The following is a 20,215-nucleotide window of genomic DNA, read 5'->3' as shown; positions in this document are numbered from 1 at the left end:
CATAGAGTGGTTGTAAATGGAGTCAAATCCAGCTGGCAACTGGTCACAAGTGGTGTTCCCCAGGGGTCAGTACTGGGGCCTGTTCTGTTCTATATTTTTATTGATTACCTGAATGGAGGGATTGAGTGCACTGTCAGTATGTCTGCAGATGACACCACGCTGGGAGGAAGTGTCGATCTGCCTGGGAGTAGCAAGGCCCTACAGAGCGATCTGGACAGGCTAAATAGCTGGGCTGAGGCCAGTGGGATGAAGTTCAACAAGACCAGGTGCTGAGTTCTGCACTTTGTCCACAACAGCCCCAGGCAATGCTAAAAGCTTGGGGAAGAATGGCTGGAAGACCATGTAGAAGAAATGGACCTTAGGGTGTTGGCTGATGCTCGGCTGAACATGAGCCAGCAGTGTGCCCAGGTGGCCAAGAAGGCCAATGGCTTGTATCAGAAATAGTGTTGCCAGCAGGAGCAAAGAAGTGATCATCCCTCTGTACTCAGCACTGGTGAGGACATGCACCTCAAGTACTGTGTCCAGTTTTGGGCCCCTCACTACAAGAAAGACATCGAGGCCCCGGAGAATGTTCAGAGAAGGGCAACAAAACTGATGAGGGGTCTGGAGCGCAGGCCTTATGAGGAGCTGCTGAGGGAGCTGGGATTGTTCAGTCGGAGAAGAGGAGGTTCAAGGGAGACCTTATTGCTCTCCGTAACTCCCTGAAGAGAGGTTGTAGTGAGGTGGGACTCGGCCACTTCTCCCATGTATCTAGCAATAGGACTACAGGGAATGGCCTCAAGTTGAGCCAGGGGAGATTTGAGTTGGATGTTAGGAAATACTTCTCTGTGGGAGTGGTCAGGAGCTAGAATGGGCTGCCCAGGGAGGTGGTGGAGCCACCATCCCTGGAGGTGTTCAAGAAACGTTTAGATGTTTTACTGAGGGATAAGGTTTAGTGGGAAATATTGATGATAGGTAGACAGTTGGATTGGATGGTATTGGAGGTCTTTTCCAACCTTGGTGATTCTATGTTTCTATGATTCTGTAATGTGTCTATCTTTGCAATTGGCATAATAGCTATAACCAGTAGTTACTGAGTCCAGATGCTCTGTGAATACAGATGAAAAAATATTCCATTGTATTTCTATGAAATAAGGCTACAAATCATGTTAAATGTTCAAATCAATTGCCTGTATGGGCAAATCCAGTGGCATCTGCGATGCTATAAAACACCTTTCAAACTTTCAAGATACCATTAGATTAAGGAATGTAATCTAACCTCATAGCTGACCCTGCTTGAGCAGGCGTTTTGACTAGAGACCTCCTGAGGTCTGTATCTGCCTGAACAATTTTGAGATCTCACTGATACCAGTCCAGAAACCTTTAGCTGTTATGCAGATTCTGCATCATAGCCACCAGACCCTTTTATCAGATATGCTAAGGCATCCAGAACTAGATCAAAATCTCAATGACCATGTTTAAGTAATCAAGTATTACTTCTAGGTGATGATCCCTATGATCTCCTGGTTATAATAAATTAAAGCAGGTTTCAATTGCATATGGCACCACACCTGTACAGTCTGGAAGATCTTGTACAACATCTGTTTAGGACTCTCAATTGTTTCTGAAGAGGCAGCTGATGGCTGAGAAGCAGGAGTATTTAGTCCCCTCCATATATATACAAACATGTGCAAATTACAATGTTTTTAACTAAACACAGGCAGCTAGATTTATTTTAAGGACTGTCAGCTACTTCATCTGGACTTCAGTTGCTGATGAATAATGTGTGAATTTCCTTTATCAGTCTGTCAGCTTTTGGCAGGTAGTATGTTCTATATACCTAAAACATTACTAGTTTGTACATGTAAACAGCAGACTGCTGCTTCCGATTTTAGGTGCCAATCATGAACTTCATTTACAAAGAAAGGCATTACACGCTGCACTATCTCAGCTGGTACCACAGAACTCTTATTTTTCATGGTTGATGACCTAACAGACAGCGGACTTAGTTATTAAAATAAGGAAATAACAAGAGTAATATAGCCTAGTACTTTTTTTTCTCCTACTGCAGCCGTAAATCAAAGTCTAAGGAACAAGCCATAAGACTATTTTCATATATATAGTAATTCCCTTTAATACTCCCCCCAGTGTCCAAGATTCAGATCAAAGAAAGTGTTTCAGTATCCAACTTTCATATCTTCTGAGATGAATGTTTTTGATTGTTTTCTAGACTGCAGAGTCTTAGCTTAGGTAGTCATTGGTGATATGAAAGAAGATTCATACATGTTATCATCCTTGTTGGCTGTATCTGAACGTTTCAGTTTTGTGTGATACTTTTTGTAAAGGGAGCATAGCTGCACACGGAATTCAAAACATAGGTACAACATGATATTCTTATATTGATATGATATTCTCTGCCTTGCTAAGTTGTTCTTTTCTAGTAAATCAAAAATTCAACTTTGTCCTTTTGATCACTACAGAGCTTCAAGGTGACTTTTTAAAAAATCATAAATGATAGAAACTGATTTCCACTCCTGAATGGAAGTGAGCAACTCAGAACTTACAATTTTGAATTTGAAGATCTTTTTTGTTTGTTTGTTTGCTTATTATTGCTTGGCCCTCAGTTGCATTACATTGAATTTATCTACATGAAACTTGTAGAAATGCAGTTATTAGGAGTTCTGTGTGAGTTAAATGATACATCTTGCACATTGCAAGTTAGAATTTCAACTTTTCACTCTAGCAATAATCATGGACTTTTTAGAGTGATGGAGTCATTTAGTCATTTCTCACTGATCCCTACCTTGGATAATTGCAGCCCGGGGGAAGTTGCTATAAGTTCACTTTACTGTTATTAAACTGCAGAGCAAATTCTCTAAGTTCAGAAGACTTCAGAAGACTTGCAATTCAAGACTAGGAATTTTTATCTATTTTATTTCTAATGCAAATTTCACAAATTTTAGCTAAAGAAATCAGAGGATTTTCTTAATTGAATCTCCCTACAGTACTGCTTATCTGCTATCATAAAATACCTATATTTTGAATCTGTGAAAAACAGGTGTGGAATAAAAAAACAGATGGAAAAAGAGAAAAATAGGTTAAGGCATACAAAGGCACAAAGAATTGGGTTCAGAGGAAGGACTAAGACTAAAATTGTGAGAATTCAGCATAAGAGAGCCAGCAATAAACACAAAGCCAGCAATACATATGTAAAACTGAAAGCTTGCAGAAGGAACAGGTAATACAAAGGAAACAGTGAGATTCATGAGTTTGTGCAAGGGCTACATAGATAATAAACTTACTCTATATAAAATGTAGTAAAGCTAATTTTCATGTGGTTTTTTTCACTACGATGTTAAAGTATACTATAGTGGATACATGCTACATGGTAAATATACAATTAAGGTTAAAAAATCATAAACATATATTTTGCCGTTAAAACTGCAGACTGAACCAAATGGTGATGTTTATGACTTTACATACAGGAAAGCTAAAAGAATGAAAATTGGAAAGTAAAGACAGCTGTGTTCCTTAATGATACTGTTTTCAGAAGCTTTCACTAGACATGTTCCAGGTTAATACTGTTTTATAAATGACTGCATGTAGATTATGCATAAATCACAAATAATCCCATAGACATGAAATTAAAAATATATGTATGGAAAGGGAAAAGACGGAAGACACGAAGGAGCTGAAAATGTAAGTATCAATATATTTTTGGGAACTTCAAGTATGTTTCATTACCTATGACCACAGAAATTCAGTAAGATATCACATATACAAATATCACATACAAAAATTATCTATATTGAATGTTTATTTCTGAGAACCCTTTGCATGTGTCTAGATTTCAGATAAGAAAAAAGAATCCTTTTGGAAAGAAAATCACTAAATAGATACTAATACAATGGTCAGCTAAAAACAATGTATGCTTATGTCTATAATATGAGTGGATGGAGGTTTGAGGTGCTGGGTTGCCCTCATTCTTATTAAAATAATACGAGGCATAGGTGGAAGACAAATACATGCATGCAGAAAACAGAAGACATTTTTGTTCCTTGAGGGCAGTATATTTAAATAGGGCCACTGTAGGTGACTGAGGTTAATAGCTTGATATAAATGCTTGTGAAGAAATTGCACATGAAACAAATTGCACATGAAAACATTCTTAAACTTTATTTTCTTTTTCTACAGGAAAATGACCATCTCCCACATTCTGCTGTTTTTGATAAAAATGGCAGTCATTAAAATTTTATCAGGAAGTGCATTAATATGTGTACCAGTCTGACATATTTCTTGAACTGTATCATAATTTAACATATACTATGTTCACATTTAACCTCATTAATTTAAATATCAATGCTTTATTCTCTTCCCTCACAAGCTGCTGAGTGTTTTCATATTGACTGTAATGGATTTAGATAAAATACAGTTTATATATTTATACAGTGCTGTATATTTTTACATTTAATATTTTTGGTCTATGGCCAGTAGAAAAATAGCGGAGTGATCACTGGATTTTTTACTGTATTTCTTAATCTAAATTAAGTTATGAGAAAACTGAGTCTATAATTACACTGTTTCACTTTCAGGATAATTTAATTTTCTCACTATGTAGAAAAATCAATCATCACAAAGGTGTTTTAGACATTATTTTATTATATAAATTATGTAACTGTATATGTATTTTTTTTACATAATAGCTGGTATGGTGCTGCTGCGTTTTGGTTTAGGAAGAAAAGAATATTGATGACACACTGTTTTAGCTGCTGCTGAGCAGCGCTTATGCAGAGTCAAGGACTTTTCTGCTTCTCCTGCCCTGCCAGTGAGTAGGATGAGAGTGCACAAGAAATTGGAAGGGGGTAGAACCAGGACAGCTGACCCAGACTGACCAAAGGGATGTTCCTTGCTATATGACATCATGCTCAGGAAAAAGAAAGGAGGGGAAAGAAGGAGGAAGGGAGATGTTTGGAGTGATGGCTTTTGTCTTCCCAATAAACTGTTATGTGTCATGAGCCCTGCTTTTCTGGAAGTGGCTGAACACCTGCCTGCCAATAGGAAGTACTGAATGAATTCTCTCTTTTGCTTTGCCAGTGTGTACAGCTTTTCCTTTACCTAGTAAACTGTCTTTACCCCAAGCCATGTGTTCTTGCACTTTTACCTTTCTGACTCTTCATCCCACTGAGAGGAATGTTAAGTGAAGGGCTGTGTAGGGCTGAGCTCTCTATCAGGGTTAAATAATGCCAGTTATTATGCAGTTCATGATGCTAACTAAGAATATTAAAGTATTAATTAACATTTTTAGTAGCTGTATTTCATAACATTATTTTACGTTTCATAATATTAAGATTCTTAATCCATTATTTTCATGATTCTTTTTCCTTTGAAGTCCTCCGCACACTACTCAGTAGATGAAAAATCAAACATCTGAAGACAAATCATGTTCAGAGTTTTAAACAGGATAAAGTCTTTTCTTGCAAAATGCTTTAACACGTATGCAGTACTGTTCAACCAAACAGTGCACTCTGTTGACATTTACTTCATCAGAATACAGGCACAGTAAAACTAACAAATCAAATTATCGATTTCCCCTCAACAAATTTGAGATAATACATTGTTATCTAAACCTATACCTTTCTAATGCTGAAGGGAATTAATGCAATTGACAACAATTTTTGACATTTTTTTTAATGTCAAGATGAAAGATCTTAATTGTATTCAATGACTTCCTGACAGCTATTTCTACAGTCTCCTGTCACAATCTGTGCTCAGGCTCTTAAAATAAATATTTATCTCAGGATATCTTCCAACCAAAGTGCAGGTTTTTTATAGGATTGATTACCAGTTGACACTGTTCAGTTGCAGAACACTGAGATCTCATGTACCAGACAAAGGCTGTGCCTCTTTTGCTTTAAGGAAGTCATCCTAGAAATGAGAAGCCATTTCTAAGTAAAACTTCAAAAAACAGACAGAAACCTGAGTTTATTTGCCTCAAAATAAAATTACATTAAAAAAACCTTTTGCTGAACTCATAAAATTATAAAAATCATTTTTGTTAAAAAAAAAAAAGAAATAGGTCCTGTTATGGTGGGAGAAAACATCTCATGCTCTCTTTTCAACAGTGCAGATATGAGAAAGCTGATTTTCAGAAAAATTCAAGTTCCTTCTCTCTTATGCACTTATTCTACCACATTGGCTAATTTGTGATAATCACTGGATTTCTGAGTGAAATCCTGTGGGTTAAAAAAAAAAATAGTTGAAATTAAAGCTACTGCTTAGAAAAAAAAAAGTCCTATGAAGCCTACCCAGTTTACCTTGTCTCTTTCAATATTTTTCAGTGTTTTTCTACCCCATAGTTATCTTTCCTTATTATAACAAAATAATATTTTTTTTGTAATCAGAATGTATGTGATCAGGAAATTCTATTAATAAGGACGTTTCCCTGGAAACTATACTATGTAGAGCTTACTATTTCATAGCTATGACATTCTTAATTAAGAGGGAATTATATCTAATATTAAGTGAAGATATCTGGTTTTACTAACACACTGAAATTCACAGAGCTAGTGCTTCTTACAAGAACCATGTTGGTGAGACTCCAGCAGTGTTAAATTACAATGCTTTGGAACATTGCTAGAATTTCTCAGACTGATGGTATTCTGAGAAATTTTAGTAACTTTCACTGTACTCATTTTTCCCAGTCAAAAAAAATAACTAAAAAAAAAAAAGACAACATCAAGTCCTTTCCCAGTTGTATTTCCAAATTATCTTCAAAACGATGCTGAAGAGAGCTGGCTTGCTTCATTTCAGGAAATCAAATTCATTTTGAGATCTGGAGTGAAAAGTAGCCAAGTACTGCCAAAATGAAAGGCAAGTCTAATGAGTACAGAAGCAGGAGTTTGGTACTGGTTCAGTGACTGACATTGGGACTGACAGTAGGCATGCTGTGGGACTGCACTCTTACTGCTGTGGGCTTTGCCCTGCCTGGCTTGCTATCACCCTTGGATCCCAGCTTCTTTCCTGTAGAAGCAGTTCTACTTCTGCTGCTCCCTGAAAAAAACTCCCTTAGCCCATCTTTTATGCCACTGATTTTCAACTATTACCCAGGTGATTTGATTAGTTCCCTTGAATGATATTAAGCAAAAACTCACATATTCTACATATTCTACAGAAATCATCATCTAAGAGAAAGGATGGGTCCCATCCTCTTCCACTGAACCTCTGATATCTGTGATTATCTAGAATGAAATTCTGGAACTACTAGGGAAAAGGAAGATGCCATCCACCTGGAAAAGGAATATTCACTGTCCCTTCCCCTGTGCCCCACTCTTGGAAAACTCTAAAAGACTATGGAGAGGAACACATAGAGAATACAAATCTGTCCCACCCTGAGGGTGAAATCAATCCATTAGCATCCAAGACACTGAAGAACTGGGAAAGAAAACAATATTTGCTGTAGCAGGAATACTGTGATAACATGGAAGAAATAGCAACTAAAACTTGTAGTAGTACCTAAAAACACATATGCAGATCTGCAATACCATCAAGGTAACAGTAAAGCCTTATCACTAATTCATGTGCAGATTGCAGAGATATGAACAGAAAATAATCGCAAAAGTTGATAGAAACTAGCCTTTGCTTTTTTTTTTCATTCATTCAAAAAAACTAAAACATTTCCTTATCTCTTCCTGCATCTAAACAACACTTTTCCATATTCTTAATGAGCTATTTAATCAGAAATTTTTCTTCTTCCTATAATAGGTATATGAGAGCTGATCCGAAAGTAATGCCTTATATTTTATGTCAGCCCATGACATCAGAGGCAGATGTTGATGGTATAACAGTAGAAGTTGAACCTGCCCACAAATATGCCATTAAATTTTGTTACCATGAAACAGATGGCATCTAAGGGCCAGTCTGACAAAATGGTGTCTGACATTGAAATGCATATGAAACAAAGGTGTGTCATTCCTCCATGTGGAAAAAATTGCACCCATTGACATTCACCGATGCTTGATAAACATGTATGGAGATCAAACAGTGAATGTGAGCATAGTGAGGTGGTGAGGTTGGTGGCAACACCAGTGTGAAACATAAGCTACCTTTCGGATGGCCATTCACAGCTGTCACACCACAAAATGAAGAGCATCTTGATCAGCTCATCCACGCGAATCAACGGATTCCGACCAGGGGACTGTGTATGGAGCTGAATATCAGCTTCAGTGCATTGGAAACAATGGTGGCAATGTTGGAATACTGCAAAGTTTTCAGGTAGGTACCATGACTGCTCACATTGGAACAGACAGAACACCATATGCAAGTTTGTCAGGACCTACTGAATCAACAAAAAGTGAAGGTGAAAGTTTCCTGGATCACATCATTGCAGGTGATGAGACATGGTGTCACCACTATGAGCTGGAGCCAAAACAGGAGTCCATGGAGTTACAATGCATGATTTCCCCATCAAAGTTCAAAAAGTAGCCCTCAGCTAGTAATGTGATGTGCACTGTCTTTTGGGATAGAAAATCCTTCCAGATTTCCTGGAAATTGAATGAATCATCAACTCTGACCACTACACCGCAACGCTGACTAAGCTGAAAGCTCAAACTTCTAGAGTCAGGCCAGAGTAGAAGACAACATTTCTCCTGCAACATGATAACACTGCTGATACAGCAGAAGAAAGGGATGCCATCCAGAGGGACCTTGACAATCTTGGAAGGTGGGCCCATGTGAACCTACTTAGGTTCAACAAAGCAAAGTGCAAGGTTTTGCATTTGGGTTGGAGTATTCCCAGATATGAATACAGACTGGGAGAAGAACTCCTTGAGAGCAGCCCTGCTGAGAAGGACTTAGGGGTCCTTTAGTTCCCTTCCAATCCAAGCCATTCTATTCTAGGCCCCACACTGGTTTGAAGAACACGGAGCACATTGCCAATCTTGGCTAGACTGTCCTACCACACCCACCACGTAGTCCAGATTTGGCACCTTCTGACTTCCATCTGTTCAGGATGATGAAAGATGGACTGCATGGGCAACATTTTCCTAGCAATGATGCCATTATAGTGGCTGTGAAACAGTGGGTCAACTCCCACTTAGACAGAACGTTGTTTTCTGGACAGTATAAATTATTCTTCTTTTGATATATGTTGTCAGTCTTTAGGATAACATAGTTCCAACTGTTCTTTCTATCAGAGACATTTTAACAGGATGTTGAATATTTTTTTAATTATATTTTGGTCTTCATTAAATTTCCTTGTTTTAAAGTTCTTTATCTTGAGGCAATGAATATGAACAATAACATAAAAGTATTTGAAAGTTACACTATCCATTGTCCATTACTTAATAGTAATATCTTAGTGGATCATTTTACTTCAGTAATATATCTCAAAGTCTGGTCAATGAAAAGTTCTTACCTCCATTTCATGTTTCCCACTCCGTGTCTCACTCTCTCAAATCAGACAGTATTCTAACAAACTCTTTCTTTTGCTGCTTGTAAAAAGTTATCTACTATTTCCAAGCGATAATTGCTGCCAAAAGGGCAAAGCATGCATATGCCCATGCCTATTTAGTTTATCACTTTGAATTGTCCTTAACAACACATGACTATTCTATACTCTGAGAAGAATTAAATTCAATACTCAAATACGTTCATTTTATTGTAGGCAAAACATAACTGCCTATTCTGTAAAAATTCTTCTAGTATCTAGATTCATCTTCCCTGTAAAAAAGGGAGTCCTGTGCCCTCAGTAATATAGATTCCAATGTCATGCAGAACACAGGATTAGCCTTATCTTGATAGTATTAATAATTATAATAGAAGAACAAAAACTAAAAACTCCTTTAAATGAACTGAGAGTAAATGAAATGCAGATTTATGACACATTTTTAACAAAGCCCACGATTCTCTTTCTTGAGCCAAAATGTTTCTGAAGTCACTTGACATCCTTGAATCAGAGAAACACCATACAAAACACAAATCTGAAGCAGGCATGGTGTAAAGTTTGTGTATTGAATGATCTTCCAGAGAGACGTCTGATCAGTCAGCATCACTCTTTTATATGTTTTCTTCCATATGCAGATTTGTTATGGCTGGTCATTGCTGATGATCATAGTAATGGAGCTACTGGGAACAAACTGAGGCTTCTGAATGAAAGGTCATGATTGTCCGTTGTACAGATTAAAAGGAAAAACAAATAAATGATTTGCATGAATTCCTGGAAAGCATAGAAGTATTATTTTAAAACTTCTCTTAAACAAAACTGTCAGCCCCTTTTCCAAGTCTTACCACATTTATGCTGTTAGCTGATAAGAAATATGCATCTCTAAACAATAATGCTTATTAGAATACTTTTTTATCTGTCTAAAACTAGTAGAAAAATAAGTAATTATTCCTATGTAATTGTACTGGTTTATATATGAACGTATTTTAGTTGATATGAAAGTTTATTTTAGTTGATATGATAGTTTCTATGAATGTATTTTAGGCAACTGATAGAAATGCCTGTAAATTGTTGTAACTGAAGATTTCAACGTAATTAAAATTAATTAAACTTAAAATCAACCTTATTAAATTTAAAATTCTGATTAAAATTGTACCTTTTACCTATTTTCAGAAATGTCAGTTAGGCAGTTTATGCTCCACTACAAGCATGAAAGAACAATGTTCCATATAAAATACTACAGTCTTTTTTATAAAAGGAAACATCTCTGAGCTACCTCTATTCAATAAAAAATCTCTGGTTATAATTTTTAATAATGTTTAAGCATCTTGTCTTTCTTTAGAAACTTTTGAACATATTAGATGAACAAAACAGTGAATTAGTTACTTGCATTTGTTTGATTCATATTAATAGTTTGAAGAAATGCTCAGTTTTCCTAAAATGTATGCACACTTCCTTGACTGATCTGAACATCAGTTCCGCACCTGGCAACTGACCAGCAGTTTTCATTTCATTTTTAATATAGGTTAATTGATCTTGGAGATAGGAAGTTTTTCAGGACAATTCTAAAATTATTTTAGTTTTGCTATTTCTTTTTCTAATAACAGCCTGATGTCAAACTTAATTATTTCCAGCTAAATTTGATCTTACAGCTATAAACAACAGTATACTGAGCTAATATTATTAACAGCATGCTGAATAGATCTATTTCTGTATGAATACCTTTGGTCATGCTTCAGTTAATTTGGGATTCTGCCTGAATGAACACATCCTTGTCTTCTCTTGGATTAAAATGATGGATGACATGAACAAGATCTTTGGCTTAGTCTACAATTATTGAATAGCCATCAGCTATAGTAAAAAACTTAAAATTGATGGTAGATAATTTGAATGTTAATCTCACTAAGAAGGTTTAAATCGGTGAAAATAGGCAGGGTTTCAAATATATTGTGACTATATTATTATAAATCTTATTAAAAATTAGATATAAATAATGCATCCTGCTTTTCAGGATCTAGGAAATAAACCCCTTAAACTAATTTTCTGTGTCAGAAGTGATGGTAGTTTGAGTTCATGTTTTAATAAAAGTCCAATAAAATTGAGAGATAAAACAGCATAACCAAAGGTTTTACCTTTTTCTGAAAGTTCTGAATGCTTTATTCACATCAATTTGATTTTCTTCTGCAGAGTCCTTATTTTTAATCTAGGCTAACACATTCCAGATGGTTCTCAAATCTCATTATATTGTTATCACAAATCACTTAGTGTTGCAAATTATAGTATGAAAACCATACTGAAAATTTTAAAAATTAATATGATATGAAGAGAGAAAAATCTTAGCACTTATTTGGTTTTGTCTTGTTTATGTTTTGTATGTTGATTTTTGTTTGATTTCCTACAGAAACTATAGTCTGGTTTTCTTGCCTCTAGTATTTCAATTGAAAATTTATATTTTTTGATCATCTCTGCCAAACGTAAATGTCCTTATTCCATTGTTCTAGCATGAAAGTGCTTGCATGCTTGAAAAATGGGAGGAACACATCTCAGAACCATGAATTCCCCTTTCCTACAAATTATTTCTAAAATAATTTTTCTTCATTCAGAACTTGATTTGCAGTTAGATTTTCACTAATATAGACAGAAACAGAAACTTTCCCTCACTCTCTCTTTTAAGATTTCAAAAAAAAAATACAAAAGTTGTTATCTCTTCTAGACTCCTAGACATTGAGGTCACAAGCTTACATATTGATCATATATACAGCTAAAGTTTAAACTTCATCTCTAAATCCCGTTTTATCCAACTGAACTTTAGTAGTATTACTTTAAGACCTTTCTGTTTTACAAGAATTTGAATAAATTGAGCTAAATCCTACATAGTCATCTACTTTACTAATTTGACTGTTGTGTTTTATTATTATTATTATTATTATTATGGGCCTTGAATTGAAATTTTAAAGAAAGCTTATACTAATCCTTTTTTCATTTGTTGTAACTGTTTTTAGGACAACTATTTTTTGAAGAAAAAAAAGAAAAATATTTGGAATTATTATTTTCTGCAATTTAGCACATTTCATTTTGTTTTGTTTTTGACAATTTTCTTTGAGCTCGTTGAACACTCTGAATCTAACTGAAATTCTTTCCTTCTTATTCATGTTTAGTTAATGATTTAAGTAAACCTGGTTTCGGCCAGAGATTATTTATAAGAATTTTTCTGTAGTAATACAAATATTCAGTAAACAAAATTAGGAATTTATGTTGCTTGTGTACTAAACTACTCATAATGTGTTCACTATTCAATAGTAGTGAGAAATCTCTCAAGTTTCTTTGTTTTCACAGAGGGATTATTTTCCTCCTTAGTGACATTGTACACTTGAGGATTTAAGGAAGTCTAGAGCAGATCAGTCTTGAAAATGTACTTCTAACCATTTCTATTAAAAGTAATCTACTTGTAATCTACTGCCTAGACATAGCACACATTCGTCTGTAAGTTTATGATCTGTATTGGTATGCAAGTGATAATATACTGCAAAGAGATCTGTTGCATAGCGATAATAGTGAATGGTACTGGACTGCATTTGGACAGAAACCTAATTTTGTTTTATTTCTAACAACCACTCTCTAACACCTACTAAGCTGGTATTTTTGGTGATTAACTCCCTGTAAATATGTTCAGTGTTTAACTGACTTTTATTTCCAACCTCTTCTCCACACATTTAAAAATAATTTCATATTCAGAAGAAATTCTAAACCGTCTACCACACAATTGCAATCACGCACCCTTCCTGTCCCCCACCCACTTCATAACTGAAGTTTGTTTTCCTTAAACTAAGATTGGGTTACCAAAATGAATATATTAGATAAACAAACAATCACACACACATTCTCTGAGGGTTTGCATACCATATAAAAATGAAGAAACTTATTATTTTCTCCCATCTCTTGAATGAATTGAGTAATGGGATTGGAATATTCATTGCTAGCATCTGCGATAAGTAATTAAAATATGGTGTTAAAACTACTTTCGCAACATTAACACTTCCTCAATACTTACGATTTAATGAGCCCACTTATTGAAATTTTCATACTATTTTGTGTAAGTTGTTCCTTATTATCTCTTATCACATTGTTCAAACTTTACTTTTATTTTAATTCTTAAATATGTTCATGCCTTTTGGCACACACAGTGACTTTTGACAGACTAAATGGCACAACTGAGTATGTCTTTGAAATGGACAATAATTTGAACAATGTACTTATCAACCTGATTTGTTACTGATTCAAATGCTACTCAGGTTAGGAAAACACTGACTGTTTTGGTTTCTTTTCTCCCATAAATGACATTATATCTGCCTTTACTTATGTCTTTTGACAGTGATTTTATAAATCTACATATTTCATTGCAGTAGCGGAAATATGGAGTGCAAGGTTTCTATATACTTAATTTTATAGATCACCAAATACACATTTGATTTCATGTTGCTAGAGCTCTCTTTGTAGTAAATGAGGAGAAGAAAAAATCTTTATGTTGCAATATATCTATTAAAATAAATACCTACCTCAAGTATTAGATATTTAATTTCCATACCTACAATTCTATGAAATGAATAAGTTCTAGAATATCTTATGTTTTTTTTTTTTTCCATCTATTCTTTTTGGGAAAAAAATACAACAAAAATATATGTAGTATCATAATTCTCAGACCCACGCATATTTTATAATTCTGTTGAAGTACTGCATAAGAAATAAGAAAATTTATAGAGGTCACCCTGTGTTCCTAAGGAAGGCAATCAAATAGTCAAGCAAATCACATAAAAAAAGAGGAGGAAAATATGGAAAGTAGCAGCAGCAAAAGGCTGGACTATGGCAAATTATTCTCTCATCTCCTTTGGTTCACAGGTAGATGTTTTTATCTGAAGCTCTTCTGAATCAAATTCTCTTTTCTTTTTTGGTCTCAAAGTGAAAAGTGGAATAGAAAATTAGATAAAAGCATGACAGATACCAACAAAGGGCATCCAGCCAATAACAGGTAATAGCCTACATTTGCAATCTACTATTTTTTATTGGTTTCTTTTAACTGTGGTTATCCGTTAACTGCAGTTGACTGTAGTCTACCAAAATTGATATCATTTTGATAAAACCCCTAGAAAAGAGTGAGTACAAAGAAACAGTGCACAAAAGAATCACCTTTTCACTAAATTGTGTTTCCTTTTTCAAACATCCTCTTCAGGCCTTACTAATAGGAGAAAAGGATGGAGAAGAAAATCTCACATAAAAATGGAACTGTCTATAATTTAAGCACCTTTTCTACATAGTATATTTAAAGGTTAAATGTCACACATGCCTAATATGAATAATTATTCAAGTATATCGCTAATCACTGAAATGTTGATGGGTCAGAAAAGCAAGAGAGAAAGCAAGTTTTCCAACATGTTTTTCTATTACACAAATTCAACCTGATGGAGAAGAAAGCATGCAGGAAACAGTACTACAGTGCAAAAAATAGTGACTTAACTTCAGGGAAAGGTCCGTCTCTTAGACTTCTAATTACTCTTTCTCCAGTAAGACTATTAAAGATATCCTACTATAGCATTCCAAGCATTTGCATTCCCTTTTCTCCTCCTTCTTTACTTAAAATTGATGATTTTCAACTGACATCAAGAGCAATATAGATTTCTGCTTTTAAAAATGCTACTACCTGTTACCTATTGCTGAAAATAATGATTGATTCTTGATTTCATTGCTTTCAAATAATTATGTCTTCATGACCCTTAAAGACATGATCTACAACACCAACTAACAGCAGCAATTGACTTATGGAGGAATAGTTTAGTCTTTGCTGGAGTGCACTCTCATACTGTTACTGTCCTGATAAGCTAGCCTTTCTAAAACGAGCTTAGGTACCTCTACACTAATTCACAGAAATCATTCCCGATAGAGAAGATTCGGCACAGTATACCTTCAGCAAGTTTGTTGATGATACAAAACTGGGGAAGTGGATGACACACCAGAGGTCAATGCTGTCATCCACAGAGATAGTGACAGGCTGGAGACACGGCCTGACAGGAGTCTTGTGGAGTTCATCGAAAATATCAGAGTCCTGCACCTGGAGAGAAACAACCTCAGGCACCAGCACTTGCTGAAGGCAACCCAGATGGAAAGCAGCCTGGCAGAAAAGGCACTGGCAGTCCTTGTGAACACAAAGCTGAACATGGGCCAGCAGTGTGCACTTACTGCAAAGAAGGCTACATGCTGTTATCATGGTCTGGCCACATCTGGAGCACCGTGTTCAGTTTTGGGCCCCTGACAACAAGAAGGATATTGAGTTGCTCCAGGATGTGCAACAGCGTTCGTGAAGTGACTAGAAAACAAGACTTGAAGTGAAGTCTGCAGAAACCTTGTTTTAATTTTGTGATAAAATCTTATTATCTTTCTTTGATGCCCTCATTAGGACAAGATACAGCCCACCACATTGAAAACTCCACAAAATCATTTAAAAATACAGTGCTACCAGATTTTTGCTGCTGCTATTGCAACTCATGAGTAAAATATATTACTGGAGAGCAAAACAGTGTTCATTATATACAGAATGGGTTGAATAGCACTGTAATCATCACAAATAGAGGAAGGTCTAAGGGAAATAGATATCTAAAAAGGTACTCAAAATGAGATTTCAGAAAGTGGTCACCAATTTGCAGCTCCATTTAGAAACATAAAATATACTGATGGACTTTTTAAAGTACTTAGCACCCATTTATTTTCTTTAAAATTACTACGAACAGATGGGTGTTAAGCACTTTGGCAAGTCTTGGCAGATTGAGTAGATGCCTAAATTGACAGTGGATCTCTGCTGAAAGCTGTGCCTGATTGTCATTACTGACTTCCATGCAAGCTATTCTAATGCAGTCTATTTGCACAATAAAAAAGAAAAAAACTGTTAATCTGAGTCTAAACTGGAAAATGGCATGAGGTACACCACTGTTATTTTATTCATTGCTCTTGCACTTGTACGGGATTCATTGAACATATTAGTATTTTCAGATGTAAATTATAATATCCTAGCATCCAAATTAGTTAAAATTTATCAAAAGAAAATATAAAAATATTTCCGAAGAGGATGACTGATATGCACATACAAAAAGAACAAATGGGATCCCTTGGGATCATGCACTCTTAAATAAATTTACCTTTACTACAAAATATCAAGATCTATAAACAAAATGTAGAGAAATTAAAACGTTATTCCTGTACTGAGTGTTATAAACTATTCAACAATTTCTCCTACAGTGCTAAGCTAACAGAGGAATATGGAGATTGTCCTTGCAGCTTGTGTGAAACCTCCTCTTTTGTGGACTGAGAAATTTCTCATTTTTAAATGTAATTAATTTATCTTTACTTAAGTTACATAAAGATGACATTAAAATTAATGTCAAACTTTTTCACATTCTCGAATTTATATTTTCCTGATACAACTCAACATTCAAATCCCTATCTCATATAAACAGTGAATGAATTATTCACTCACAAAAAACAAACAAACAAACAAACAAAAAAAACCTCCAAGTATTTAGCACCATTTGAGATGCCACATGGTGTCTAGGAATCCACACATGGCCATTAAATATAGCACTGGATTTATGAAGGAACCCTTCCAGAAAGTCTGCAGGGAACCAGGCAGCACGACAGCAGCATATCTCAAATTAACACATAAGTTTATTCCTGTGTGCTGCGAACTGCACTGAGTCTTGATTGCTTACAGTGGGAGGTTAGGAAACTAGCTGATGTGGAGAAACCTACTGATATAATTGAATATAAAACCAAGTAACACTTTAAGTCCTCTCAAATAAAAGTTATAATCTCCTGACATCCATTTGATTTAGAAACAATTGAAAGAATTCACAGAATTTTGTAGAGGATGATAGAATATACGCTAATGTCCAGCATTCACAACAGACCAGTAGGTGAGAACCACTCTAACAAAACACAAACAAAAAAAATGCCATTAGTCTGATGTGAATTTGTGTCAGCTGAACTTTTGTGGTGCTAGAGATGTTTAAGGAAATGAAAAAAGGTGGAATGATTGATACACAGTGATACCTTCCATTTTTGGTAAGTAAAGACTCCTGCAATTTCTTTATCTAGCCCAAAAGGATTGAAAAGTTTTGAACTAGATGAATCTCAGTATACTGATGATTAACTGTGCTTTTTATCAGGAGACAGAAATACCTTTTTGTCACATGCCAAATGAGCTGGGCAAGGAATTCACAAGTTTGTATCTCAATGTCAATTAACCGAGCTAGGATTTACAAGACTTCTACTTGAGTGTAATAAGCAAAGTAACATACGCTTTTAAAATCATGTACCATCAGATGTAATGTGAGCATCTGAGAGAATTTAGAGGCTTAGCATTTTCTACAGGTTCCTATAAAGTATCTCTAGAAATAAGGACAGAATCACAGATCTACAGAAGGTGGATCAGTTCGCTTTCTCCCCAGTGACTTTACGGGATATTTAAGCACTTCACATTAGAAGGTCAGTATTGTTTCTATCCCTGTGCAAGAAATCTAATTTAGATGCCTACATTAGTTTCACCAGATCTGAGCCACAGTGTATTTAATACTGAAAGATTAAGCATTATCCTACTGAGGTGATCTGCAAGCCTGTGAAAATGGTATTATTTAAAGTGTCACAGAGAGAAAGGCAATATTATTTACGCTACTTTTTAGCTTTCACAGTTAACCAATGATCTACAAGCCATTGTGAAAACATCCACTTTACACACAGTATGCTGGTGAAGTACAAGTTATCTTTAACTTTTTATGCATGTAAATGTTTACAGTCCTTTAATCATGCATTCCTATGCTGAGAACCATTAAAATATATGCTTAACATCCTCATTCTTCACTGGTCACGCTGATCTAGACATCTACTATCATGTTAATTCCTAACTCTTGTTTGTAAATTCCTCTGACAACACAACAATCATAAGCAATTCCTCACGCTCTTGAGAAAAACCATAAAAAAAATATTTTGCCCAGTAGAAGCTGCACATATTCTTGGCTCATGTTGGAGCCTCGACATTAACAGGTTTGTTACAATGCGTACAGACACTGAGCAAAAACAATTGTGTTTTTTATATTAGTAAATGAGGTTACATCACCACTAGTAGGACATATTGGGCTAGGCAGAAGCTCAAACGTGCTGCTGAATTGCTGGAGGATGTTTCTAGTTACCGCTTCAGTTAAGGAATGGGAGACACAAGCATCCAGGGACAGAAAAAGATGAGAACTTTGTCTGAATTCTGAATTATTTTGATTTCTTATTACTCAAGTCTGACCACATTGCCAATATAATTAGAGAAGCTTTAGAGTAAAATGAGGTATCATAAAACACAGGCTATAAATTTAAGCCTTCATTTTAGGAGGATCTTAGGGCAATCTTTTCAATCTGTTAATAATCTTTGCAGTCTATGACGTCATCTTTTTTAGTGAATTTAGAAGTAAGGAACCTGAATCTGTTTTCTCAAAGGTGTAATGATTAGTTTTTAATTTTGACCTACTTCCCTCCAGAGAGCTTTTCAGTTAACTTTCAGTGCAATGAATCTGACAGAATGTTTTATTTGATTTATACTTAAGTATAAACTACTATGGGGGAAATTTAACCTCGTGGTAATAAATTTCCACCTAGTTTTCAATAATTTCTGTTAAAACTTTGTTATATCTTAACATCAACCTGGAAATAATTTTTAAAATACCTTTTTAGTGTTACTGCAAAGCTTTATATGATGCAATACTCAATGATAGACAAGCATAAAGTTTAGTTTTTAGATTTAATAGAAAAAAAACCTTGAAAAATTATATAATTCAAAAATTACTTTTGGAACAGCTTTGAGGCTGTTAATTTTTTCATATACTCTGATCACCCATCTTCTGGTTGTTCAGACAAAAACGTGTTATCTCCAAAAATTTGACTTGAATCTTAACAAAGAGGTTTTATGAAAAGTTTTCGCAAAGATTCATAATGAAATTCAGTTTGAGGTTAACACAACTGTTTTAGAAGTTTATAGGTGCATATCATTGATGTGTGATACCAATACATGTTTACATTTGTGATGCATCCATGATAAGCACAGGAAATCAGGATTTAATTCAATTGCTAAACACAAGATATAGTTATATCTCGGATTATTTAAGGGTTCCAGGATATGCTCATGAGGACACCATAAAATCAAGTGGACACAGTTTCATCACATAAACAAGGGATACTAGTGCTATTAGACGTGTCCCACGGTGTCCTTATATTTTTGGGCCAGAGAGACACCAGAGGAAACCTAAAAGCAAATTTGGAAATAGCCAGTCAACTGTATAGGAGTTTGTCTTTATGGAAAAACACTCAGCTTGATAATTCAGGGACAACTTGTTTATGTGCAATCAGCACTGCAGAGGTAAGCAAAGCATGTGATGTTTAGATGACTTAGGAGCTTCTAAACATAGTATTATTTTGAAATCTTGCTTCTAATTTGATTCAACTGATACTTTGCACACCATATTTTATGTTGAAAAATGTAAAATAAACAAAAACAAAACAATGAAAAACCCACAAGACCTCTATGAAACAGTGCCTGTCAATCATAGCATCATGACTTATAATAGTTCTTGTTTAATCATCTCCTTCCTAGCATTCTTTTCCTGCTCTTTCCCTGATACCTCTCAGAGTGTGTATGCATTTATTTATCTATTTACACTGTATACATGGCACGAACATTATTTGATTATGTAATGAAGGGCCACTTTAAGTCTA

At 35.1% G+C, this 20,215-nt stretch overlaps 1 protein-coding gene across 2 annotated transcripts in view; it reads right to left on the bottom strand.

The window, feature by feature from the left end:
- Positions 1 to 20,215, bottom strand: part of KLHL1 (kelch like family member 1) — a 204,962-nt gene that overhangs the window by 54,164 nt on the left and 130,583 nt on the right. The gene's annotated exons all lie outside the window — the stretch shown is intronic.

The sequence above is a fragment of the Numida meleagris genome, chromosome 1, assembly GCF_002078875.1.
Source record: "Numida meleagris isolate 19003 breed g44 Domestic line chromosome 1, NumMel1.0, whole genome shotgun sequence".
Taxonomy (NCBI): Eukaryota; Metazoa; Chordata; class Aves; order Galliformes; family Numididae; genus Numida; species Numida meleagris.
The sequence above is the reverse complement of the archived record's forward strand: the minus strand, read 5'-3'. Positions and strand labels throughout refer to the sequence as shown.